General features: G+C 39.9%; 1 protein-coding gene and 1 long non-coding RNA gene across 10 annotated transcripts in view; one reads left to right on the top strand and one right to left on the bottom strand.

Annotated features, from left to right (window-relative positions):
- RANBP17 (RAN binding protein 17) overlaps positions 1-27,093 on the top strand; it is a 193,764-nt gene that overhangs the window by 54,789 nt on the left and 111,882 nt on the right. The gene's annotated exons all lie outside the window — the stretch shown is intronic.
- On the bottom strand, positions 1,785-14,076 carry LOC310840793. Its single transcript, XR_014562142.1, has 2 exons — positions 13,946-14,076; positions 1,785-2,168 (listed from the first exon to the last, which is right to left on the bottom strand). It is a non-coding gene; the product is annotated as an uncharacterized lncRNA (long non-coding RNA).

A 27,093-nucleotide genomic window follows, 5' to 3' on the forward strand; every position in this document is an offset into this window, starting at 1 on the left:
CCGCAGTATCGCAGCTGGTGGCACTGTGGTCTAAACCACTGAGCCTCTTGGGCTTGCCGATTGGGTGAGCTCCTGTTGCTCTGTCCCAGCTCCTGCCAACCTAGCAGCTTGAAAGCTCACCAGTGCAAGTAGATAAATAGGTACCACTGTGGCGGGAAGGTAAACAGCATTTGCATGCGCTCTGGCACTTGTCATGGTGTCCTGTTGTGCCAGAAGCAGTTTAGTCATGCTAGCCACATGACTCGGAAAGCTGTCTGTGGACAATCGCCGGCTCCCTCGGCCTGAAGAAAGATGAGCGGTGCACCCCATAGTCGCCTTTGACTGGACTTAACCATTCAGGGGTTCTTTACCCTTTTTAAAACCTATTGTCAGAGCTGCTCCAGGTCCCAGCTCACAGAGGACCAACGCCAGGTCGTCGTTATATACAAAAGTCTTTATTGAAGTTCAGTTTCCATTTCAAAGCCGTAGCGCGCAGCTCTACGTCTTAAACCCTAGACCGCCGAAGCTCCGTCTGAATCTCCTCCCCTTCCACACCAGTTTAAGACTCTAGCCTTGCTCCACCTCTTCCTTAGCTCCTTCTTCCTCTGGGCCCTCCTGCCCGCTGGGGTCTCACCCTTTCTGGACTCTTCTGACGCTGAGTCCCCGGATTCACTCCCCACCTTCCGGCGGGCTTTAGGACCTGGTTCCCTATCCGGGCTACCTGCTGTGCCGCTCGCCTGTACATTTGAACTTGGCGCGCGCGCCCAGTCGGCAACCTTCCTTTTGACCGTTCCCTCGCTCCCCGATGGAGGCGTGGTCAGCCCTAACTCATCTTCTCTCCCTCCTGGAGGAGACGCTGGCCCTGATACCTGGGATTCTTCCCCCCCACTACGCTCTGGTGGGGAAGCTGGTCCTGATCTCCAGCCGCTGCTCTGGGAGTCACCGCTGGCCCCTTGCTCCTGGCGCGTCCCCCCTGGGACCCCCCTTGCCCTGGCCATCGGCGCCCCCTTCTGTGAATCTTCCGATTCGCTGGAGAGGCTCATGGAATCTCTCGGGCCACTGTCGTCTTCTCCTATGCTGCCCTCAGATTCTTCCCCTTCGCTCTCCATTTCCTGTGCTTCTGCTCCTGAGCCCCTGACACCTATGTTGAATCAATCCATCTGCTAAAAAACATGAAGACCAGATTCTCCCTGATCCATAAGATTGGAACTTGTTTTATGTGTTTGAATCCTCTGAATTGCTATTTTGTTTGCTTTTATATACTTTTACTGCTGTTTTGTTTTAGGTTTCATTTTTGTTTTCGTTTTCATTACAGTGTATATCATTACAGTGTATCACTTAGAGATTTTTGAAATAGTAAGTGGTTTATAAATGCAGATAGATAGATAGATAGATAGATAGATAGATAGATAGATAGATAGATAGTAATGTTGAGAGGTGTTTTCATTCCTCATTTTGGTCTACATGTTTTGGTGTGGATTGCACAGCATTATCAAATGCCAACATTAGTCTTGTTTTTGCAGTTAGTGTCATTCCGTTAGCTTGACACAGATAGGATGGTTGCTTCTTCTTCACAAATTGCATCTTCCAGCACTCAAGACAGTCTCATAGTTTTGCTAGTTGTATTGACGCTAGTCGTAGACTGAATGGTTGACAAGGCATATTCATCCTGATGATCCTTTTAAACTCTCATTTGCGAGAGGGAGTTTGCTGTTGGTGTTCTAGAACCAACTGAGCATGTTCTGAAACCTGTTGAGTGTTGAAACGACTTGTGTGTTCTCGTTTATGCAGATGGGGCTCAAAAAGTTTCCAAAACAAGGCAAAGCTTTATTAGGCTGCACACAGTGTGTAGATCAGGGATGTACAACTTCCAAGAGACTGCGATCTACTCCCACTAAAAAACACTGACAGTGATCTACCCATTGTATTGACCAGAGTTGTTGAGCTTTTGGGGGGGCAGGGTCCCGTGATCGACCAGAGACACCCCGCGATCGACCAATAGATCACAATCGACCTGTTGGACATCCCTGGTGTAGATCAGTGCCGGGGGACCTCGGGCCCAGAGTTTGAATGTGGCCCACCAGGCGCCACTGTCTAGCACTTGCAATTCTCCCCAGGTCACAGCTTCTGTGGCTTGGCTTTGCCTGGCTGGAATGTGTCCTTCAATTCTGGTAATACCTCTTACTTTTCTGGATGTGAACAAAGAGAGGTATGTGAAAGTACATAGAAGCTAGCCTACTGCACAAGGTAATATTTACACTCATTGTTCCGCCCCCTTTTCTCCTGATTGTGGCCCTTGGGCTGAGCATGATTTGGAAGACCTAAGGATCTACAGCACATTGTTTCTGTGAAGAGGTGCTATAAAGCAAAGATGAATCTGTGAAGCATAATTATTGCAAAGGACATTTGGAGCAGGGAGTAGAGTTTCTTGGAAAATAATACTAGAAAGACCCCCCCCCCCAGTGCAGATGATTTAGAAGAGAAATTGTTAGTAATGCCTCACTCCAAAAATATAGAGACATTGAGAAAGTTGGTGATTGTTTCCTGGAAAGAGCAACTAAGTATTTTAATTGTAATTCCTGTTTTACTCTCACTTTCTTGTGTGCAGTTTCTATCTGTGCTTGATAATTGTGGAGTAAAAATACAAAATATAGGGACATAAATGTACAGTATGTTAAAGAAAATTTTCTTTCTTTATCAGTACAATTTTCATATTGCAAACAGAATCTGTATATATTCTGGCAATTTACTTTATTTGGAACTGGAATGGTTTAAAATAAAAAATGCTCATTATTGTGCCTCTGGTTTTCTTGTTAATCTTAGTTTATAAAATACTGTATTTTTGCAAGGCTACAGAAGTGACTTTAAGTATAAATATATGGTTCACGTATTTCTAATATTTTTGCAGTGCATTTCACAGTGTATACAAATGCATTTGCTTCATTGGGACTAGAAGAATTGAATATATATGGTTCACATTGTAATCAGGGATTTGTACTTTTAGTGGTTAATTACATTAAAATGTGTGTTCAATTTTTATTTTTAATGAGCTGAGCAGAAATATACCTCATTTTATTACTGGAAAGTAAAGGATTGCTGTTCTGACAGGTGGTGGAAATTAGCAGGCATTTTTGAAATTGTGTTGTGTGACCAGGAATTGGATCTCATTTTAATTCATCTTTTCTCAACTGGTAAATGAGGTTAATGCCATACATATTCAGCTGATATGGATGAAGAAATTGATATAAAGTAGATCAAGATAGCTAGAGGGCTGCTTTAATTTATAGGTAAAGAGGCAGTGATAAATGGAAGCAATGTAGTAGTGGTCACTAAACTGCTCAGCCATGAGGGCTTAAATAGCGTTAGCTGCTCATTAAAGGTATTGTCAGGATGCAACAAACAGGAATGTGAAAAGGAATAGCCAACTAATCCTTAATTATCAAAATACAGAAAATACTAATTATATCTTAATTAGTTTTTCTCTTAATGTACTGAAATTGTTACTTTTTGTGTAGCACAAATGGATAGTTATATCAACAATAAATAGGTTGTTTTAATAACTTTCTTGTACCTCCTGGGAAAACTGAATTCCAATTTTTAATATGCAATAATGCTTCTCTAGCCTGTAGGAGATGAAAATTATTAAGTAGCTTTATTTTTTTGAAGATTTTTACAGCAGCTTTGGGAAGAATTATTTCACCATGCATCAATTATTTTTAATTGAACTGAATATTTTTCAGATTGCATTAAATGCCTCTCATTTAACTTTAACATTTAGAGTTTACGGAAGAATTTTAACAAATAGTGGGTTCAGTTGTGCCCCCAAATGTTTTAGGGAAGGGCAGTTGAGATGGCTACATTAGTTTTAAAGTAGGGCTTTTAGGGTTCTTGGCCAAAGTAGGTGAAACTTACAGAGGTATGACAATGATAAAGATACGTTGGAGTCCAGTTTTATAACGTATTGATTACCAAAGTACCAAACGGTACGTGAGCTGTTATTTATGGTCATGAGAAAGAATAGCTGGGATGAACAGATACATTTTGTACTTCCACACATATGAAGTGAACATTGGGCTCACATGGCCCCCCATCCCCGGACTTGGTTTGCTCAGATGAACTTGATTCCATAGTTCGCTGTTACATCTGAAACAGTGGACTGTGGCACTTACCCTCTTAATCAGAATAGGAAGCCACATTCAACATTGGAGTGTACGAACCTAAAGGTAAAGGTAAAGGTACCCCTGCCCGTACGGGCCAGTCTTGCCAGACTCTGGGGTTGTGCGCCCATCTCAAGAGGCCAGGGGCCAGCGCTGTCCGAAGACACTTCCGGGTCACATGGCCAGCGTGACATCGCTGCTCTGGCGAGCCAGAGCTGCACACGGAAATGCCGTTTACCTTCCCGCTAGAAAGCGGTCCCTATTTATCTACTTGCACCCGAGGGTGCTTTCGAACTGCTAGGTTGGCAGGCGCTGGGACCGAGCAGCGGGAGCGCACCCCGCCGCGGGGATTCGAACCGCCGACCTTTCGATCGGCAAGCTCTAGGCGCTGAGGCTTTTACCCACAGCGCCACCCGCGTCCCGTGTACGAACCTACATGCTGGCAAATACAGTGGTAACTCTGGTTACGTACTTAATTCGTTCCGGAGGTCCGTTCTTAACCTGAAACTGTTCTTAACCTGAAGCACCACTTTAGCTAGTGGGGCCTCCCGTTGCTGTGGCGCCGCCGGAGCACAATTTCTGTTCTCATCCTGAAGTAAAGTTCTTAACCCAGGGTATTATTTCTGGGTTAGTGGAGTCTGTAACCTGAAGCATTTGTAACCTGAAGCGTATGTAACCCGAGGTACCACTGTACATCTTACATTGTATTTATGTATGTATGGTTGCCATGGGCTACCTCCCTAATGTTGGTTCAAGTGGTATAAAGAACTCATATGCTCAGTCCTCCTGTTGCATTGTGGCTTGGCTTGCTTTATACCATGTAGGACCATTGGCCCATTGAGCTTGGTATTGTCAACACTGACTGGCAGCAACTCCTCTGGGGTTTCAGGTAGGTGTTTTACCCAGCCTTAGCTGAAGATTGAACCTGGGAGTACTGGCTGTTTTGAATGAGAGGTGAAAAGTCCCGTTTCCAGACAGTTGTACTAATGACTTTGCCATGCACTGTTTACCATATCTAGTTTTCTGTATGTTACAGAAGTACCATAACTTTTAATGGCCCATAAGTAAAGGGGAGGCAACCAAGTGTCATTTTATATATCACTATTAAAAATGGATTTACCGTGTTATTCTATAATGTGGCTATAGTCATGATTATGGAGAAGAAGGAGTTTGGATTTGATATCCTGCTTTATCACTACCCGATGGAGTCTCAAAGCAGCTAACAATCTCCTTTCCCTTTCTCCCCCACAACAAACACTCTGTGAGGTGAGTGATGCTGAGAGACTTCAGAGAAGTGTGACTAGCCCAAGGTAACCCAGCAGCTGCATGTGGAGGAGTGGGGATGCGAACCTGGTTCACCAGATTATGAGTCCACCACTCTTAACCACTACACCACACTGGCTCACTGGAGAGTGCTTCTGAATGGCATTCTTGCACCAGACGCATCCTTTGTTCAAAATAGCAAGCCAGTTGAAAATGCCTACTTTGGGAGATCTCCCTTCATGGTTGTAAAAAGTATAACTAACCTGGGTTTGCTCAGAAAGAGAAGTGGCAAAAGCAGGAGTTTTGACTGTTCAGAGGTGATGGGTGTTCGGAGGTGAAGTTATGGTCATACTGGCATTGCTTGTCTGGTCAGAGAAAGACTAAATGTGAAGCCTAAAACTGGAAAACATGCATGAAACAAACAATAGTAATAGGGATGGAGAGCTGTCTTTTGAGAAGTATTACCTACCCTAGTAAAAAGCTGAGAATAAGATTTGATCTGGCTCTGTGAGGAAGATTTAACAGTAATAAAGTGCTGGTGTTCTAGATCAGTGAATGATTGTGGAAGAAATGAAACTCGGGTGTTCATCCATTTAACCACCGTTTTATACATACTGTTCTATACATACGCATGGAGAAATTGCAGAAATTGACAACATGAGCAGTGGACTTCATATATTGCCCAGCTGAGATGCATAATCTTCAAGTGGTTTTGGAGAATATGTAGAGGTTGGCAATGTCAGTTGGGTAGTGTGCTTATTGGCCGGTCAGCATACATATTCTCTGCTTGAATGTAATCTATATTGTATAAATAGTGTGTGAAACTTACATGGAGGTTATGCATATTAGGTGCATAATGTATAGAGTAGTCATTTTGTGTTCTCCAGTATCCATTTATGATTGTATTGATCAGATGGTGAACAATATTCTCTCATGATGCTGTCAATGCTTGAATATTCTCCACATCTTCATGTGAATGTGTACAATCTCTGGTGTGTATAAACTCACAGTAACCCCAACAGATACGAAATTTGGTATTGTATTGATATAAACAAGAAAAGGTAAGGATACATGGGTCAGGATAGCAAAAAGAGCAGTTAAAATTATGTGCACAGTCTGAATGAGTCCTAGGTAGCAAGGACCTGATGATATTCAGCCAAGGGCCCTCGAGCTGCTAGCTGAGCAAACCTCAGATTATCTAGTTATGTAGACAATGGGAATATTTGGTTCAATATACTTAAACAAAAACAAAACAAACTCCAAAGGATAATTGGGATGAGAAGCTGTAGAACTGGAATTTATAAAACGTAATGGGGTTACTAAGGGTTGAAATGAAGACTACCAATAATTCTTGAATATTTTAATTCAGCACCTGTCTAATATTGGAAATATTCTAATATCATATTTTATATTATATGCAGTACTCATGATAGCATCCCAGGTACCAGGAAGTTCTCTTGCTTTCATGTTTCCTTCAATGCTCAACTTGTATGTTTATCTTTTGGTCCAGTTTAGATTCTTTTTGACTCCCGTGAGCATGCAGGTGGATTTGCCACCAGGCTGAATTTGAACGGACACACTGGAGTTATGAAGTGGTACTTCCATCTTTGAGTATGTGGTGGACATGCAATTGATGTGATTAGCAAAATTTGCTCCTGCTCCAAAGATGTTCACCATTGGAACATCATACCTCCTCATCATCATAGTAGTATCATGTGCCTGCTACTTTGTTTACTTGGGGTAGATTTCAGCTAATGAGTCCTGTCAGTGGAAGTCCTGAGCAAGAACTTCCATTGGGCAGTGGGGCTTTTCCAGCCTATTCTTCCCTAAGCATACCCACTCCCTCAGTTGGCATGCAGGGAGGGGATAACCTCTGGAACAACGTCCTGGTGAAAGGGAGGGGAGATAATTCCATCTGGTGAGCCAAGATACTTGCACTGATGGAACAATCAGAAAAGTGCAGTGTTGAATTCTTCTCTAAGTTTATCTGAGAACAAAGGTATTATATTGGAATGTTCATGCTGCTGAAGTGTTACACCACTGCTTTTACTTGCTTAGCTCTAAGATGAAGTTCCTTTCTCTTTAAAACGTCCGGGAGATTGATCTGGGAGATTAATTTACTTTAGTGCTGTTGATGGACTTATTCAACAATTCAGGCGACAACAAAGGAAGGTAGAACAATTCCTATTAGTATGAATTTACTGAATTGGGCTAGATGATCATACTATTATCCGAGAAAGGCACTGATAAGCTAATTGTTGTTATCAGAATCCTGGAACGTTCCTGATGCATATTTTATGCTTTCTTAGAAATGTATCATTAGAATAGGCCAAAATTCTTGATGAAATTAGAGACAATGACTATGCCATAAAGTAGACATAGAACTGGCTTAAAAAACCCACATCTGATATAATTAAAGTACAGTTTCAGCAAGCTTTCATGTAGATGGTAAGCCAAGATAGGCAGTGCATGAACTATTCAGTCCATACCTGAACAATTTGTTGCTCAGACTGAGGATCCAGGTCAGAGTCGGCTGCACTGTAGGGCCAGATTCACTCCTAATGATGCCTGATCTCTGTTTGGGGCTACTTGGTGCAATAACACCCTCTGACCATCTGAAGAGGTCAGGCTAGCCATGTTCTTTGCTTCCAAGTAACCATAATTGAGCCGGGAGTAAAGTGCCTGGGGTGTGCCACTGTAGCTCCTGGTTCAAACCCTGCAATGTTTTACTGTGTTCTGTGAGAGTTTTAGATCCAGTACTGTTTATATATATATATATATATATATATATATATATATATATGAAATACAATGAAATTTAGTAATAGTGCATTGCTAAATTTGTGGGTCATATAGAACCAGAGAGAGCTATAAACGCTGCATTAGTGTGTGTAAGGTTATAAATTCGAAATGGTGTACAACAACAGAACATTAGAACATAATGGCTTTACTGCTGAAAGTATGGCAATACTCAGCAAGAGTATTAGGCTTGTCCTATTATAATCATCATGTCGTAACACTTTTTCATCCAATTAATGTAAAATCTTCAACCAGGTACTAATTAAAACCTTGATCTATCTCTCCAGTCTCTGCTAGCTCCACCCACCGTGCCTAGTTATGCTACCTATATGAATACTTTTCATTTTTTATTACACGATTGTCATGAAAATCCTGATTTCAGTGTTTTCTGTTGTCTAGAGTTTTTAATAATATGTTCTATATCTGGTCTCTAAAATGCTTAGCTCAGTTCTGGCTTAGCTTTTATTTTGCAGCAGCTAATAAAGGCATATTATCTTGTTCAGGCATTGTAATTATTGAAATGTGTGTGTCCATTAACTGCAACATTAGGCTGTGGATATAATTACTGTCTAGAGCCAATATCTTTGCAAAGCTGCATCTTCAGTGCTTTGAAGCCATAAGCAACATTTGTGAAATAATATTTAAATGATTCAGAATTTTATCTTGCAGATTGAAATGTAGCACTGCTTGCATTCAGATGATTGTGTTTATAAGTCGGTCATTAGCAACTATATTATCAGGTTATCCTTGTATTAAATTTTTTTTTTTGTATTTGAGAGAAGTTACTATTGCCCCAAATAAAATAATTATATCAGTAGGTGACAGTTATTATGTATAAAAGCATTGCTGATAAACCATTGAGAGAGCTTTAGAGGTAGTTAAGAATTATATACTGTAGCAGCAGAGGCTCAGCTCTTTCCAATCTAGGATACTCCCTTTTTTCAGAAAAGACTAATGTAACTCTGGGCCAGGAGGAAATTATTTTGCCTCTCCATGAACTGTTTATATGAAACAGCATTTTCTATTTGGGATGGTATTATTTCTGGATAAAAATTGGAAGCACACCACTCACCCTTCTCTGCGAAAGAGAAAAGCCTGGTCTTACCCTCCTCTTTGATCAGAGTTTGGGGATGAGACAGTGCTTCTAGGCAATCCTTCTAGGCATCCTTCTGGGACCTCCCCCCCCCCCATGTTTGCAGACTATGATGGGGAAATACCCAGTGTCTCCTTTAAAGTTATGCCCTGACCCTGAGGGGTATAGAATGAATGAATGTGTAGCCAACATGGTGGTGGCATATTTCTTGAAGGCTCCAGCACATCATTTGGGAATTGATGCTTGGGGATCCACAGGAGTCACTACAGCTGGAGAAATTCCACTTGAGTAGGGTTGTTTGCTGTGTTGAATCCTTTTCAGAGTTGCCCTCAGCGACTGTATCTAAAGGAAGATTGTGGCAGCAACAACTGTGCTCAGCATGGAAATCCCTGGCTTGGCAAGTGTTATGGGAAACTCTGGAATCTCTTCTTCAAAAGAGAAGCTGAGCACAGGAAAAATAGCTTTTTTTTAGAATGGATTTTAGTGGAAAGCCATCCTGCCAGTCCAAAAAACCAGGCCTTCCCAAAGATTTAGACATAACCATACCTAAAACATAGGGAAAAACATACACCTGCAGTCATGGAAATGGCTGTGGCTCCATGTGTATATAACACGGTTCATGCTAATCTAACTCTATTTTGTGATATACTAGTGTGCTGATTTGTATGGCAGAGTTTGACAATGTGAACTCGCCCTTTAGACTTTAGGGAAAACAAAACAAGTTCGGTAGGTGGGAATCTTGCTTGTTTCCAAGTACACATTGTGTAAGATTCGCATGCGTATTCCTTTTTTGTCTTCTTAAAGTTTCATGGAAGGAGATAATCTTTAGTTTAAAGTGTGGTTTTATTTCTTGGAAGCTATGAAGAGAGTCACTGCTGGACTGATTCCCAGATGTGAGTTTGTGTAAATACCTCTTCCCAAGGCAATGTTCAGGTACACTTGTTGGCGCAGAGTGGAGGAGCCTGATGGTTTTACTTATATAAGAGATTGCTCAGATTACTGATTGAAAGTATTAATCAGCGAGGGCATCTATTAAACATTCATGAGTAATGTCTGCAGATTTTAGCAAATTCCTTTCATTTAAGCAAAGATTATTATTGCTTTATTACTAAGTAATGTTTTGCGCTGGCGGCAATATGTGTGTGTGTGTGTGTGTGTGTGTGTGTGTATATATATATATATATATATGGATAAGAAAATGAGAGATTTTTTAATTTTTGAAATCAATTGGTAAAATAAAATTGGATATGAAATGGCAGAATAAGAATGTAAGGATAACCTGCTGGATCAGGCCAGTGGCCCATCTAGTCCTGCATCCTGTTCTCACAGCAGCCAACCAGATGCCTGTGGGAAACTGTTAGAATTCCTGCTCCATGATTGCAGTCATGGGATTGTTGTCTATCACATGATGGCATATGTTTTGACTTCACAGAGTGGGAAGTGACGGAGACAGGATGTTTGTGTTCCTGTGTTCCGTGAAGTGAGACTATTGTCCTTTGTTCATTCTCTTTGCTGTCTGATGCTAGAGAGAGAGGGAGTCATGTTGCAGTGCTCCGTGTGTGTTTATATGTAAATAAAGTAGATTAGCCAAAATGCTGAGGTCTGTCACGCAAGCTGCGAAGTCTCTGCAGATCCCTAAGTGTGCTGATATCTGTTGACATCAGTTGCTGTGATGTTTGGGCAGAAGAAAGCTTTTTAAGCTCCCGACCGACCAAGAGGGAGGGGACATGCCCAGTCGTGCATGTGTCTCTGCCAGGGTCCTACTCAAGTGTAGGATGAGCTCCTGACAGAAACTAGGGAACAGAACATGAGCACAAGAGCATTTTCCCCTCCCATGGTTTCTAGTATTAGTATTCAGAGGCATTGCTGCCTCAAGCTGTGGAGGTAAAGCATAGCCGTCAAGGATAGTAACCATTGATAACCCTCTCCTCCGTCAATTTGTCTAATCCGAGCTGGTGTCCATCACCGCCTGCTTGAGGAGTGAGTTCCATAGTTTGATTATTAGCCGCATGAAGAAGTACCTCCCACCCTTTAAATATATCTTTATTAATTTAAAATAAATACATTTATGAAAAAACAAACATGCATACAGTGGTGCCCCGCAAGACGAACGCCTCGCAAGACGAAAAACCCGCTACACGAAAGGGTTTTCCGTTTTGGAGGCGCTTCGTAAAACGAATTCCCCTATGGGGTTGCTTCGCAAGACGAAAAAAATCTTGCATCCTCCCGCGGTTTTTTCCCGCTTTTTTCGCCCTTTTCTTAAGCCGCTAAGCCGCTTATCAGCTGTTCCGCTGATAAGCCGCTTAACAGCTGATCACTGGAAGCCGCTTGACAGCTGTAGCGCTAATCCGCTAAGCTGTCAATGGGCTTGCTTCGCAAGACGAAAAAACCGCTATACGAAAAGCCTCACGGAACGGATTAATTTTGTCTTGCGAGGCACCACTGTACAAGTAAACAAACATACAATCAATCAGTCAAGCAAGCAAGCAAGCAAGCAAGCAAGCAAACAAACAAACAAACAAACAAACAAACAAACAAACAAACAAACAAACAAACATATAACAGAAGAATCAAACAAACCACCACACTATTAAGATATACCGTATTTTTCGCTCTATAAGACACACCAGACCACAAGACGCACCTAGTTTTGGGAGGAGGAAAACAAGGAAAAAAAATATTCTGAATCTTAGAAGCCAGAACAGCAGCGCAGTGAAAGCAGAAATCTCTCTTGCTGTTCTGGCTTCTGGGATAGCTGCGCAGCCTGCATTCGCTCCATAAGACGCGCACACATTTCCCCTTACCTTTTAGGAGGGAAAAAGTGAGTCTTACAGAGCAAAAAATACGGTAAATACCTTTTTTTCTTATCTGTCCTGCACCTTCTAACATTCAACTTCATTGGAGGTCCATGAGTTCTAGTGTTATGATAGAAGGAGGGAAACTTCTCTCCACCCACTCTCTCCATGCCATGTATAATTTTGTAAACTTCTGTCATGTCACTTCCGAATCTCCTTTTCTCTAAACTAAAAAGTCCCAAATGCTGTAACCTTTCTTCACAGGTCATTTTTATTTTATTTTTATTTTCCGCATTCTGCTGTTTTGTTTGTTGGCCTAAGCACTAGATCTGTATGGCAAACTTAGGGAATCCCATTCCCTCTCTTGTGATTATCTACCACTTTAATTGAACGTAGCTGGTTGACTCTCACTCTTCTGGACTATTACTGCTCAAAGACTAAGAGACTACTTCTATCTCTTGTTAGAGGTTACCATAGTTTATTACGGCAGGAACAGGCATCAAGCCCCATGCTCTGCATTCCTCTCACAATCTGGCTTTACAGTTTTCCATTCTGTCTAGAAAATTAAACTCGGATTACGTATTGGTCAGCATCAAGAAGCCCGTAAGATTAAAAAACATAATCCAAGCCTGCATTGTTCAGCATAGTAGATGTGTGTAGACTTCCCACAGTGCCTACAAGACTCTCTGTTTCCTGCCCCTTCTGACTGAGATGGAATTTTAAAAGGCTCTAAAAAAATTTAATAGGCACTAGGTTCTCCACTCCCTGTCCCTGAACCTACTGCTGATAGCTGTGCAGGAGGCTGGAAGAATCTTAAAAATTGACAACTTTGCTCCAACCAGCTTTCTTCTCCCTGCACTTTCTGCTCCCTCCCATCCTTTCCTGCTGAGCCAGAGGTGTCCTCTTCCCTCTCCAAACACTGCAGAATGGCTGTCTGGAGGAAGCAGGCAGAGGCAGCAGTATGAGGCAATTATTTATTTAAAGTAAAATATTTCTGTGCCACCCTTCATTAAAAAAAAAAAAAAAACCCAGAGTAGGCTCCAGGCAATATAATCTGATCTTCATAAAATAAATAAATTAAAATAATAAAATATACAATATCCACCATAGCTCAGACAAATTTACTAAGAGCTTGTTATTATTCGCCCGAGCATTCACTTGTTATTAAGCAGTTCTTGGAACAGATAACTGAAACCAATCAGAGTTGGTATTTCTCTTATTTCAGTGGTTATTTCCAAAGGCTAGGTGCCACCACAGAAGAGGCCCTCCCTCTGCTCTCTCTAAGATAGATTTGTGGAAGTGGTGGAACGACCAAGAGGAGGACCTGATTTGATCTCAATGGATGGGTTGGTTTATATTGGGGGGGGGGGCAGTCTCCCAGGTAATCGGATCCTAAATTGTTTGGGGCTTTATCCATTAACAAACTTGCTTTAAACTTGGCCTGAAATTGGTAGCCAATGTGGTTATTTGGGGAATGGTAGGTAGTTTCACCCAGCAACCTTTCCTTTGTCAGTTGCTACAAATGGTGAATACAAAGCTTTTGTTTTATCTGCGTGCAAGTTTGAAGTGTCTGTGTGTCAGGAAGGGATGAAACAGGACTACCTAGGTCTCCCTAGAAGTAGCTCATTTTGTTATTGGCCACACTCAGAGAGTAGTCGTTTTGTGCTAGTGTCCACAAACCTTTTTCAAAATTTGAAATGTGCTCGCAGGTTGGGGACCCCTGACCTAAAGCTGGTAATCTGACATTTGCTGTTCGTTTTGTTTGGAGATTGCTAGTTAAGACAGAAGTGTGTTCTGCTGTGTGTCGTCGTCACCCCCCCCCCCCAAGACTGTATAAGAAATAAATGGGAAATGCTTACATATATCCCCAGGTTAATGAGGAGCAGGTTGTTCAGGACGAATGGTCTCTTATGAAAATAATTTGGACTACTTTTGATTTTGTGCTCAATCCACCAAGCAAGGTGCAGATCAATCTGTGAGTGAAAGGTGCCTTTCACATATGGATGGGCTTTTTTCGGAGTCAACTCCTTGTATACCTGCTTGCTCACTTTGGCATACTTTTCCTATTATACTCCATCATTTATATGAATTCGTTAGCTGGACATAATCTAGTTAATAACAGTGTTCAAAAGGTCTCCCTTCAGGTGCCGAGTTACAATGCATTTTGTATCATTCCTGCCACCTCAAAAAATGGGTGTACAGTAAAGGGTTGAGCTGGTGTTTGAATTTAACATGAATTATTGCATCATAAATGTACATATCAAGCCTTATTGTGATGTCTTACTCCTCCTATTACATCACCATATTTTGTTCAAATAATTCAGTGGCCCAGAGGGAGACAGTTGTAATCAGACACACAGAATGCCAAGCAGGCAAGTTAAACCAAATGGTCAGAACATGTGGGATTTAGTTTGGGGACAGACAGTGGCGTAGCGTGGGGGGTGCAGGGGGCCAGGCGCAACATCTGGGGGTTAGGGGGCGCAAATCCACGGGTTAGGGGGCACAAATTACTTGCCTTGCCCCGGGTGCTGACAACCCACGCTACGCCACAGGGGACAGAAGGAGGGAGCACAGGTGTCTGTGATCTCTTAAAAGTTTGACTTATGTGCTGTATCTACTGGGCCTAACTAGTTAATGGCTTGTATAAGATTTGAATTGGGACATCCTGGTCTTTATAACTACAGTGTCTTAACCGCTGGACCACTTGAGTTGAATTTAAATGAACAGTACTAGAATGCGAATAAGAGAGTTCTTGACTAATTTATTAACAGTGGTTTGGTGCTGGTTTTTCTCCTAGATCTATAGTTGTCATGTATGCCAGGAAATATCAGAGGCTAACTGTACTTCTAGAAAATGTTGCTTATTACCTCCTAGATTTTTCTGTTCTAAGAGACAACCTGTGCACCAGACCCTGCACCTAGATGCTCAAAACTGCTTTTCATCAGTGGGGTTTTTGATCCAGTTTCCAGATTCTTGCAGGTATTCCAGTAATAGCATACCAGAAAGACTTCTTGTTTTTCAGCACCTCACAGCCTGTTGGGGGAACTGGAACTTGTAGAACAAGAGGCTGGTTGCAAGGTCAGTGTTACCCACTGAAAGGTCTTAAAGTCTCAGCAGAAATGATTCAAAACAAAATTCTTATGTTAATAATAAGTAATAAATGAACATTCCTTTCAAAAGCAAAAAAGAAAGGGGCCTTGCCACCAAGGAGCCTACAGTCTATATATGTGCCTTCAGATTGGTTCAGAAGTTTGTTTAGTTTGTTTTAATTGTAGTTCCAGATAACTATGGCTGCAGTCCTAATACCACTTAACTGGGAGTAAGCCCCATTGAAAGCAACAGGACTTACTTTGAGTAGGATTGCACTGAAAATCTTGTTATCATTGGGAAAACTATCAAATTGGCACTCGTAAAATACCATCAGAAGGTTTTCTTTTAGGCAGTGACTTTTTTGTAACTTGTGAGTTCTTGAATTCTTAACATAATTTTTGATGGTCAGTTTTCATTCAAGAGTTGCCAAATTTGAGTTCACCACTTCTAATTTTATAAATATAACTTCTTGCTGGCTGTTACATTTGGTATGTTAATCAATGGAAGATATATTTTTTAATTCCCTCTGCTGTGTGGTAAATACTGAGAAAACTGGTCCATTTTAATTTTAGGAAGAAACTATTTATTTATTAAATTTATATACTGTTCATCTGAGAATCACAGGGTGCTTTACAATATAGAAACACAAAAATACATGGCATAAAAGCAAACAAAACAATAACACATGCACATAGAGGTCATAGATTGTTCAGTTAGCCAACTATTGACGAATACAGATATCAAAGGAATATAAAAAGGGGGAATGCTTTATTTATTAACCTGGAGTGTTAGCATTAACTAAGAAATAACAACAACAACAACAACAACAACAACAACAATAATAATAATAAATTTGTATTTATATCCCGCCCTCCCCAGCCAAAGCCAGGCTCAGAGCGGCTAAAAACAGTAAAATAATACAATACAAAATAATAATACAAGGAGACTAGTGCAAAAAGTCTCCTATATGAAATGTTTTGAGTTTCCTCTTTGAGACCTCCAAAGGAATATTCATAATGTGAAGTTATTCTCCAGATCTTAAATTTTAGTTACATGATACACAGCTGGCATTTTCTTTGAAACATCTGGTGGGTGTGCACTGTAGGTTGTATGAACCGTTTCCACTTTCTAGGGGGATGAGCCTTGGCAGTATTAGAGCTGGTGTCAAGAGGCTGCATTGGAAGTTGTCCCACAGAAGACTGTCCAGATACTGAAAATCTGGCAGATGCAGCCTTACTTACTCTATTGTCTTTGAATAAATGCAAATTCTGGTTACACTTTGGACTTTAAATAATACAAGATTTAGCAGTGGAGAAATTTCAGTCTGGGATGAAGGTAAAGGGACCCCTGACCGTTAGGTCCAGTCGTGGCGGCACTCATCTCGCTTTATTGGCCGAGGGAGCCGGCGTACAGCTTCCAGGTCATGTGGCCAGCATGACTAAGCCGCTTCTGGCAAACCAGAGCAGCACACGGAAACGCCGTTTACCTTCCCGCTGGAGTTGTACCTATTTATCTACTTGCACTTTGACATGCTTTCGAACTGCTAGGTTGGCAGGAGCTGGGACCCAGCAACGGGAGCTCAGCCTGTCATGGGGATTTGAACCGCCAACCTTCTGATCGGCAAGTCCTAGGCTCTGTGGTTTAACCCACAGTGCCACCCGCGTCCAGAATAGTAATAAAAGTTGATTTTCCTTCTAACATAAGGAACTTCCAGAATTTTGTCGTCAGCATAGTTTCCACTGCAACCAAATTCCCAGTCAAGAGTGTTGGTCTGTCTAGCAGAGTATTGTCTATTTTGATTGGCAGTGGCTCTTCAAGGTTAAGGCAGAGGTATTTCCTAGATAAGAGTCCCATTGAAGAATGCATGCATGCACACACACACATGCATATATTAGGGCTGTTGGCTGATTAAATAATTTTTAATTGATCATGGGCCTTTATCCATTGAATTGGACGCAGACCTTTTATACAATTAATTGGATACATTTAATTTTCATATTATAAAAGAACCTCCCTGTGGTGCCTCTGAGAGATATTGACAGAGATGTGAGTTATAATAAACAAAAACTGCCACTCATTGGAAGAAAGGCTGTTAATAGTAACATACAGCGACCAAAATAACTTCAGAAATAAATATGCCCTTAATTTTCAGCTCCGTCAGTTAAAAATTTCCCTCCCTGATAAATGAAGTAAAGCTGATATTCTGATTTTAAAGCTTGCAGCCCTAATCTGTATATTTACATTAATCGAAATGGGAATCTACTACGACTATGCTCTCTTTCCATATCTGTTTTTGTTTTATTGCACAGAAGACTGTCCATCTATCTATCTGTGAAGACTTGTAGCAAACCAGTTTGCCCTCCATACTTGAAGATTTTGGTTCCTCTTTTGCTCCATGTGGCAAATGGGTCAAGCCTGTCTTTCATGCATGACGCAAGGTAAGCTAGTAAGAAGACTGGCATTAGAAATGGATTGACCTAATTTTGAAAGTTTAACAATGATTATATTTTGTACATCTCTTTATAGGTGAGCTTAACTGGCGGCCAGAACTGCCCAACATTTGTGTGTGTGTGAATTAATAATATATGTCCTTATTCATCTTACAAATACATTTCATGTAAAGTTTGGACTTATTGTGTGATGTTCAGCAATTTAGAATAAATGCATTGTGGGGGCAGAAATCAACAAGCCGTTCCTGTATCATGCGGCACATAACGGAGCACGTTACTTCCGGGTTTCGCCGCTCGTGCATGTGCAGATGGGTCAAAATGATGTCTCACACTTCTGGATGTAAACGGGGCTCTGGAACGGATCCTGTTCGCATCCAGAGGTACCACTCTGTGTGTGTGTGTGTGTATGACCTTAGAATTCCGATAATAGTTGTAAGAATGCCGTTTGTTTTATGTCTGCTTTGGTTACTATAATATGTAGTTAGGGCTAGCAGTTTGATATGTATACAGTGCAGGATTTTGCAGAGCACGTGACCATCTGAAAACTCAAATCTTAGAATCCCAGCTTTCATTTTCCTAGTCCCCATGGTTGCAGATATTTTTGTAGGTGTGTAGGCGATGCCTGTAAAAGGTTCGGTTCTGTGTAAAGGAGAAGCATTCAAACAGACTCGTTTTCCTTAAGCTTTGAAGTTACACTTGAATCCTGCATGCAAGTCTTTACTAGTTATGTTGTGAGCTTTCTTTGTACCCCTGGCAAGGTGACTGTCTCTATTTAAGATGCACAATTGTATTTTGTTTTAGCCACTGCCTCTTTGGGGGCAACCATTTGGTGTAATGAGTCAAACCACTTTTGTTCACTAGTCTAACAAGTTAATTGATGAAAGGATAGCTGCCCTAATCTAGTCTCTCTGTCTACTTACAAAAGCTACATGAATCAGTGTGCATTAGTCCAGGGATAGTTGCTGCCCTATACTATCTGCAGATAAAGGTTTGGGTAATGCACTCAGGTGGTTCTTACTTAAATCAGCCATACTCAGTTATTTGGGCTCTTTCGGGACGATGGGCAGGATACAAATTTAATAATGAATATTTATTTTGACCAATATGTTATTACAAATTCTCATAGTTCTGGTAAATAGCTTTCATATGACAACTATAAGGCTTTTTTTCTACAAAAAGAGATGTTTTGTTTTTTGTTAAGAATTATGGCTGATCAATGAGCGAGAAAAGGCCTTGCTAATCAATTTTAACATAATATTTATTTATAATGGCCCTTACTGGTGTCCATTTAATTACTGCAGTGGGAAACCTGTAATGAGTGTTTATATATAATATATAAACATGTTTTTAAACCCTTCTTAACTGATCATGACTTTCTGTATCCTGCCTCGCGGTTATAATTTGGGTGGGTGGTGTTATTGCATTCACGAATGGCTTAATGATGGCTATCTGCTTATTTGCATCAATATAGTTAACCCAAAATAATGTATATATTTGCAATAGTTGTATACCGCTTTAAAAAAAGAATACATTGATTTTAGTTTTTATTCTCATTCTGTTGTGTCTTACAGACCTTTCTGCAAACTACTAATGGGATGAACACAATATATCACTTTTATAATAGCGAGCTATTAAAGGCAAACATAAAGCAGTCTGAAGGCCATAAGTGCTGCCAACAGCTCCTGCTTTAATGAATTCCCTTTTAGATGTCCATTAAATGCTCATGGCAAATGTACTCATAATGGAAATGGCAAATCTAAATGGGTAGATATGAATAATCCATGGAGTTTAAATTCTGTTTATGATCATCTTCACATTTAGTTTTCAAGACAGCACAGTTTAGTTTTCATTACAGTTTGGAATAAAGAGGACAGGGAGTAATTGATTGCTTCAAGCAGATTAAAATCAATGGTCTTCTTTCCAAAGAACGAGTTCAATGCCATAATTCCAACTTTAAATATTGATTTAGGGAATTCAACACAATGTTTTGTGCTGTGTGAATTTTATATAAAGACAAATATTAATTTTATGTATTATATGTATGTATATAGAACCACGGCAAGGCTGTTAGCAGTATGTGCATGAGTTAATAGTGATCTATATTAAGTCATTTTGATATTATTGCAGTCATAATGAATCAATGATATTCCCGTCATCATTGTAATACTGTTTGTAACCCATTAGCACAGAGAAATTACAACCCATCATACCTCATTATAGTGATTGAGGGTTTATTACCATATTCTCAAATTGCTTGCTTGCGATAAAACTAAATAGGCACCAGACAACTGTAGGTAGACCATAGACTATGTGTTATCATACTAGGGTAATGAAGGATTGTTATAGCATAATAGGACAAAATCTATGCAGAAAATAAACTTGCCAGTTGAAAAGAGCCAGAGAGTATTTTTTATACTTGTCAGTGTATTAAAGGTCAAACATTTGTTTTCATCATACTGTTTAGCAAATTTCAGGAGTCATACGGCTTTTACACTTGAATAGGTGCTGCACTGGAACCTTTTAAAGCCTTTAGATCACATAACGTGCAACTCGTACATAAACTGACAAGCTCTATGGTGGTATTTAAATAGCATATTTTTTGTTGCAGAACTGTACCAATTATTTTTACTAAATCCCACTGTTCTATTGAGTTATGTGCATTGTTTGAGAGACGGGGACTTATACTCTTAAGAGTCACAATCAAGAGTGATACATTGTATGCCAGAAGCAACTTTTGGGCCCTCCAAACATTGAGGGACTCCCATCTCCCAGTTCGTTGGGACATGCCTTATGGTGCTGATATGAGTCAGAGTCCCCACCCACGCAAACAGAAAAGGGGCATATGCTATTATTATTATTATTATTATTATTATTATTATTATTATTATTTGTTGAATTTTTTGGTCACTATCTCTTGCCAAAGGCAGCGCAAAGCAGCTAACAAGCAAAAAAGAAAATAAACAAAAATCTGCATAAATATATTAAAATGCATGGATACATTTAAAACAAACATAAAACAAACATAAATGCATTTAAATTTCAAACTGGATTTTTAAAAAAAATCTACAGGGCAGGTAGAATTGCAAGCATATGCAAGAGTTTATTGTCCTGGGGTAAAATTTGTTTCACATTTTATGTGTGTGTGTTTGTGTGCGATAGAGTTTTTCTTTGTGTGCTTATGTCCAACTCAGTTCTGGTGTAGTGGTTAGAGTGTTGGACTAGGAACTGGGAAACCAGGGTGCAAATTCCCACTGAGCCATGAAGCTCTCTTGGGTCTGTCACAGTCTCTCAGCCTAGCCTGTCTCACAGGGTTGTTGTAAGTATAATAACAGGGAGGTGGCAAATCATTTTATGCCACCTTGAGATCCTTGGAGGAAAGGTAAACTATAAATGTAATAATAGAAATAAAAAATAAGTAAAGAGTACAGCTGCAATAAAATTGGAGCGGGGATGTCCTATGTTATGGTTCGCAAGCCATGTATGGTTTCTGAAACATTTCTCCTAATCTGTGCTAGTACTCTTGTGTTGAGTCACATTCTGTCTGGTAAAATGGTGGGGAAAGGTCAAGGAGTGTATTTAAAGGGAAAGCCTTTTTGGTCGAGTGAACTCCCTTTTAATGATGCATTGCTCTCTATCCGAGAGGACTATCAGACTCTTTGTGCATTTGGGTTTTTATATTATCTGAAAAATATAATATCCAGTTGCTCTTGTCTACTGAGTTGCTCATTTATTTGGCCTTTTCTGAGCAGGTCGTGTAAATGTGGTGTTTTATATTTTTCTAAATGTTCTTGGGACCTTTCTAGTGCCTGAAATGGTGTCCTTTAAGGTACTGTTAGAATGTTTAGTGCACAAATTGTGATAGAGATGCAATAAATAAATGTTCTTTTGCTAGGCTAATAAAAATTTGGCTCGGGAGTTAAGGAATAATTCAGAAGACTTAATAGTTTTATGTTATTGACGGCATTAATCTACTTGAGTCTGAACAGCCCCTGGAAACCGCAATCAAGATTGAGCCTTGTTGAACTATGGATATGAGGCACAATCCAAATGCCTGGCCTTGCAGTGAAGGGAAAGGCTCTGCACATCACACATACAGAATTATGTTGCTTATAGATGATATACAGAAGACCCAGGAGGCCAGTGTGACTCTGTGGCAAATCTGTGCATGCATGTGCTTACTTTTTTTGGGGGGGGGGGGACAACTCCGAAAGTTAGGAAGTTTTGTTATGATGGGTATTGGCAGAAAGTGAAGTTTGGTTTGATGCTAGGAGCTGCTATTATGAACCTGGACTATACTGTTGACTTGTTTGTATGCTTGGCACAAATTTTATAGCAAGGCTGTGGAACCTGCGACCCTCCATAAATAGGACTGCAGCTCCTATTGTCCTTAACCATTGGCTATGCTGACTGAGGCTGAAAGGAGGTGGACAGCCAACAACATCTGGAGGGTTGCAGATTTCCCATCTGAACTATAGCAACCCAGAAGAAGAGCAAGTACACAGGGCTTATGTCAAGCAAGGTAGAAAGCCAGCTTTTCCCGTTTTAACTGCATGCAGTGGTCATTTTGGTCTTACAATATTGAATAGGTAAGATGGCTACTGTGACCACTTAGAATTTTCATGAATGTATAGTGATCTAAGATTCCTGTTCTTTTAACATAAGTTTATTCTGGGCTCTCACTGTCTCTCTCTCTTGACAACATTCCATTTCTGTCTTGTTATGCATGGCGGGTCACATGTGACAAATGAATTACCTACCTGAAGGACATGGGAAAGGGCAAATTCTCATGTGGGATTTTGTTCCAACACATTGGTCATGGGGTTTTTGCTGGTTCAGCTACCTCTTTCCCTCAGCCCATCCTTATTATTTACTGTACTTTTCCGTGTATAACACGCCACCATGTATAAGACGACCCCTATTTTTTGAACCCAATATTAAGAAATCACAATTTCTTGAGTTGTTGAGCTTTTGAGCTTTTGAGTGTGGGATCTCCCACCTGTCGGCCTAGCTACCACCGATTGCAACAACCACGATGCCCGCCCCCCTATCTGTGTATAAGAAGATCTCCTATTTTTGCCTATAATTTTTCCAGGGAAAAACATCATGTTATACATGGAAAAATACAATACTCTGTGTGATGCAGTATTGCAGAGGAAGTTGCGGAAGAGAGGTAAAAAATGACTCTTGATGGCCACTAAATTCAATTTCTGCAAGTGTACCCATACATGTACATCCTAAGAACCTAAGTTACTATAATGCCTGTTTATATGCTTGTTCACCAGGACAGTTTTACTACTGAAAGAAACTTGTCTTCATCAAAAGAGTTGTCACAGTTTGGGAGGAAAGAGTAAACAAAGAGGGATAGTTTTAGAAGGTATATTCTCTGCATGTCATGATCTTTGAGGAGGACAGTGTTTGCTCTCTGTCCCACTTCAGCCAGTCAGTGGTAAGAAAACTGGTGATATGGTAATGCCATGATAGATCCTCTCCACCCTGCCTCATGCAGGCCCTTCATCTTCCATCCATCAACTTCCTTTGTGTTTCTTCATTAATCCAAGATCGAAAACTTCAAAAAGCAAAGCATTCTCATTCTCTCTCTCTCCCTCTCTCTCTCTATATATATATGAACAAAGAGCAAGTAAAGATTAAAGACCACAGAAAGACAAGATAAGAGAATAAATAAATTAACAAAAAACAAAAAAAATACACTCCCAGTTTACTTCTAGCTGTATTAATGTCCAGCTTTTTCTCAATCTTCATCTCCAGGAACCTCAGATTCACCTTTTTCCATTCAAAAATCGAAAGTAGCTCTTCAATTATTGTTGTCATTAAGTGTCCAAAATAATGCATCTCCAAGCCAAGATGATAAATTTCTCCCCAAGGGTTCCACAAATCTTAATAGTATAATAGTCCCAACTTATTTGCTTGTTATATCTTCATTAAATCAAACTCAGTTCCATGTTTTCTGCTCTCATTTCCTGTTAATCAATTTTCATCCTGTTTAAAAGGGGAGGGGACATCCATTTCTTCCAGTCTTCTCCCACACCAACCACCATAAGCTTTGAGGCTTTTTGTACTGTGTTCACTTCAATTTGCGCACTTGAACCTTTCCTCAATTCCATCTCTACCTGCCTCCTAGTGTTTCTGATTGTAAATCCATTTATCTCCCCTGGTATCATAGCGGCTTCCTTTGTCTTTTCCAGTCCTCCAGACAGCTGCAAGGCCATCCCCTCCAGTTCATTATTTTCTGCTGTCTCATGTACAGGCAGAAATTGATCCAAATCTCCTCCCACAGGTCCAGTGCATAAGAGATCTCTGATCTCTTACAATTCCACGTATTTTGACTCTTAATTCTGACAACTGTTCATTTAGTAGCCGTTGTAAAAAAAAGCCACAATCTGTGGGGTATGCAACATTATTTTTGCCTTATTCTGTTTAGTCACCCACCCACCCCTTGCGAGTCTCCACTTCCAGGAAGTTGCGTCTGCCTACACATTCCTTCCCCACAGGAATCAAATACAGTTTCGCTTTTCACAGCAGACACAACATGCCCAAGATGGAGATTTATAGGCAGTGTAAGCTGAAGATTTATAGCAGGTTCAGAGCTACTTTATCAGTTGTAATCTTTCAAAGTCTTCAGTAGTTAATTTAAGCTTTTTGGTTCCTTCTCAAGCTTGTTAACTAGCCTGTTGGTGCTTTATCATCACCCAGCAGCCCACTTCCTTTCTGGATACTAATTAACTGGCAGATAGAAAATCTAGTTCTTATTTGCTTCCAGTCTTACAAGTAGTTAAAAGAATGAGTTTTGTTGGACTTGTGCCCTAAATGGGTAATTGTGCAGTGCATGCGCCAAGTGGAAAGTTCCACACTCGAGATGTTCATTCTGAAAACTTCCTTTTCTCTAGTGTGATGTTGTATTCTTCCAAGCCTTTGGGGTTTGCTGACCTCCCTTATCTCAAAAGGGAGTTTGGTAACCAAGATTTATGCCTTGATTATATCTGACCACCACGTAATTATCTCTGCAGACGGGAGCATTGGCAGCCAATAACTTAGTCCGCCATCTTTCCTCCCCAGAAGTTGTGGTGATGAACTTCAGTTTAAATGTTCTGGCATACTCAACGAACCATGGTTCAAACAAACTTTGGCTTTGTGTTGTGTCAGTATCGTGCTGTGATTGTATTACTGTATATTATTGTAAATGAGCAGAAAATATTCTGTTTTGCAGCATAAACAGAATACCATTTAGGATACTACTTTCAATGCAGGACTGCAACAAGCTGAGAGACTAAAGGTCTGTTCATGCTCTCAGAGAACTGGCTGCCAATGAAATTCTTCACTTTGCTGGTGCCTAGGCCAGCAGAGTACATATCTCAACCAAGGACTGACCAGTATATGTCTCCCTTAACAATAAAACTGATTCTTGCCATTCCCTCATAAAATAAAGTACATTCTCAAGAGACTACACATTGAATTAGATGTTACAAGAGCTGACCTGATGCAGAAAATACAAAACAAATATTATGAATACCAAATAAAGCTATATTTCATCGGTGGTTTGAACTTTATTTTTTGAGGTAATGGCTGTGAACCCTGGTTGGTTTTGGGGTTGTTGTTTTTTCTTCCTTTATTTCATATTCCTTATGGGATTGTTATTGTAGCTTCATAATAAAATATTGAATTTTTTATTTATTTTTAACTGATTCCTAGGGCACATAGGAACAGAAGGCAGAGATTATCCTAGTTGTTCCTTACAAGACCTCCCTGGGTCTTGTCACATAGGCTGGATCTTATGAGCAAAACACTCAATTGCTCATTCTCAACCCTGCCTATTACCTCTCACAGGTGGAGACTGAGCAGCAACAGCTCCACAAACTAAGGTACCCACGGTGTAGCATTCTCATTCTGCCATGGTTTGATACTGCATAATCCACAGATTGTTGAATAGATTTTGAAAAACATGGCATTTTCTTGTCTGATTTTTTATTTTATTGCCACTGTATTTTAGATAACAACTATGCTTATTTTGCTCACAAGTTGGAGAAAAAGTGTATTTACTCATAATAAAAGTATTAGAAAAACTGTCAATAGATTTTCTGTTATAATTTAATCATCTGATATCTAAATTGTTGATAATGTGATCTGCTTGTTAAGCAAAAGTGTCTGGAGAAAATGATGGATTAATTGACTGATGGCTAAGGTTTCTCTCAAATATAATGGCTTACCCAATTTGATTTGATTTGTGTAAAATAACTTTCTCTAATAAACAATTTGCTCAGAGGCAATAGAAGAAATGAATGGTTATCAAACCAAACTTAATTAGTCTATCCTAGATTGATATTACTTGGGGAGTCTTCATTTTAATTGTGAAGGGCTGGATACAAAGAGTTTGGTTCATTATATTTTTTCCTGTATAAACACTATTGTGTAACTACCTATGGAATAATAACATGTGAATTCATTTTAATAAATGCTTGTAAAGTGAATTAGCTAATCATGCCACACTAAACATGATTCCTTTAATTATTTTCAATATTTAACTGGTACTTCAGTGTTGTTGTAGTTAGTCTGTAAAAGTGATTTGTATTTGATCTGCCAAACTAATTATAATGTATAAAGCACACAGCTTAACGGTTTTGCAATACCCTTAATGATCTCCTTCATACCAAGGAACACATTTTAAATTATGGAAAATATCGCAGAGGAAGAGCAAGATATTAACATACTCACAGAGGAAAGTAAAAATGATCAATATATTTTGTAGTACTAATAATTTTCTTACTCTCTGAAGATGAGTTCTTAAAACAGTTCTGTCCCTAAGAAGGATATGAACACTTTAAAAAAACAAAACAATCTTGTTTTATTAATGTCATTGACATGGTATTTCTGAATAGGGACCGCTTTTGATTTCTTTGAGATGTATTTCTATAGTGTTCCTCTGTATTCTTTTGGCATTTCTTCAGTGTGTCTTCCCTTTACAGCCCTGAATAGGGAAGTTTTTGATGTTTAATGGTTTATTATGTTTTTGTATATGCTGGAAGCCACCCAGAGTGGGTGGGGCAACCCAGTTAGATGGGCGTGGTAGAAAGAATATATCAACAACAACAGCCAGTGTACAAAACTGTTCTCATCTAGAATTATTATTATTATTATTATTATTATTATTATTATTATTATTATTAAAAACCTTTATAAATGGGTTTTATGTAGTTTTGCCTGTCATAAAGAAATCACTAAGGGGAGAGAAATTATCCCACCTTCCCACAACCATCACTTGCTAAAAGTATCCGCTTTTGGCTGTGTGTAGCAGCTCTTGTCAAAAGAGCTGGAGAATCAGGAAGAACACATGAAGTCTTCTGTTTGTTTTATTTAGATGAATAAACTCTCATTTTCCTGATGGTCCACGTGGGCTATAAGAAGTTTCTAATACAAATCAATAGGTCCACGTTCCCTCAGAAGAACTCATATTA

The sequence above is a fragment of the Podarcis gaigeae genome, assembly GCF_964106915.1.
Source record: "Podarcis gaigeae genome assembly, chromosome: 3".
Taxonomy (NCBI): domain Eukaryota; kingdom Metazoa; phylum Chordata; class Lepidosauria; order Squamata; family Lacertidae; genus Podarcis; species Podarcis gaigeae.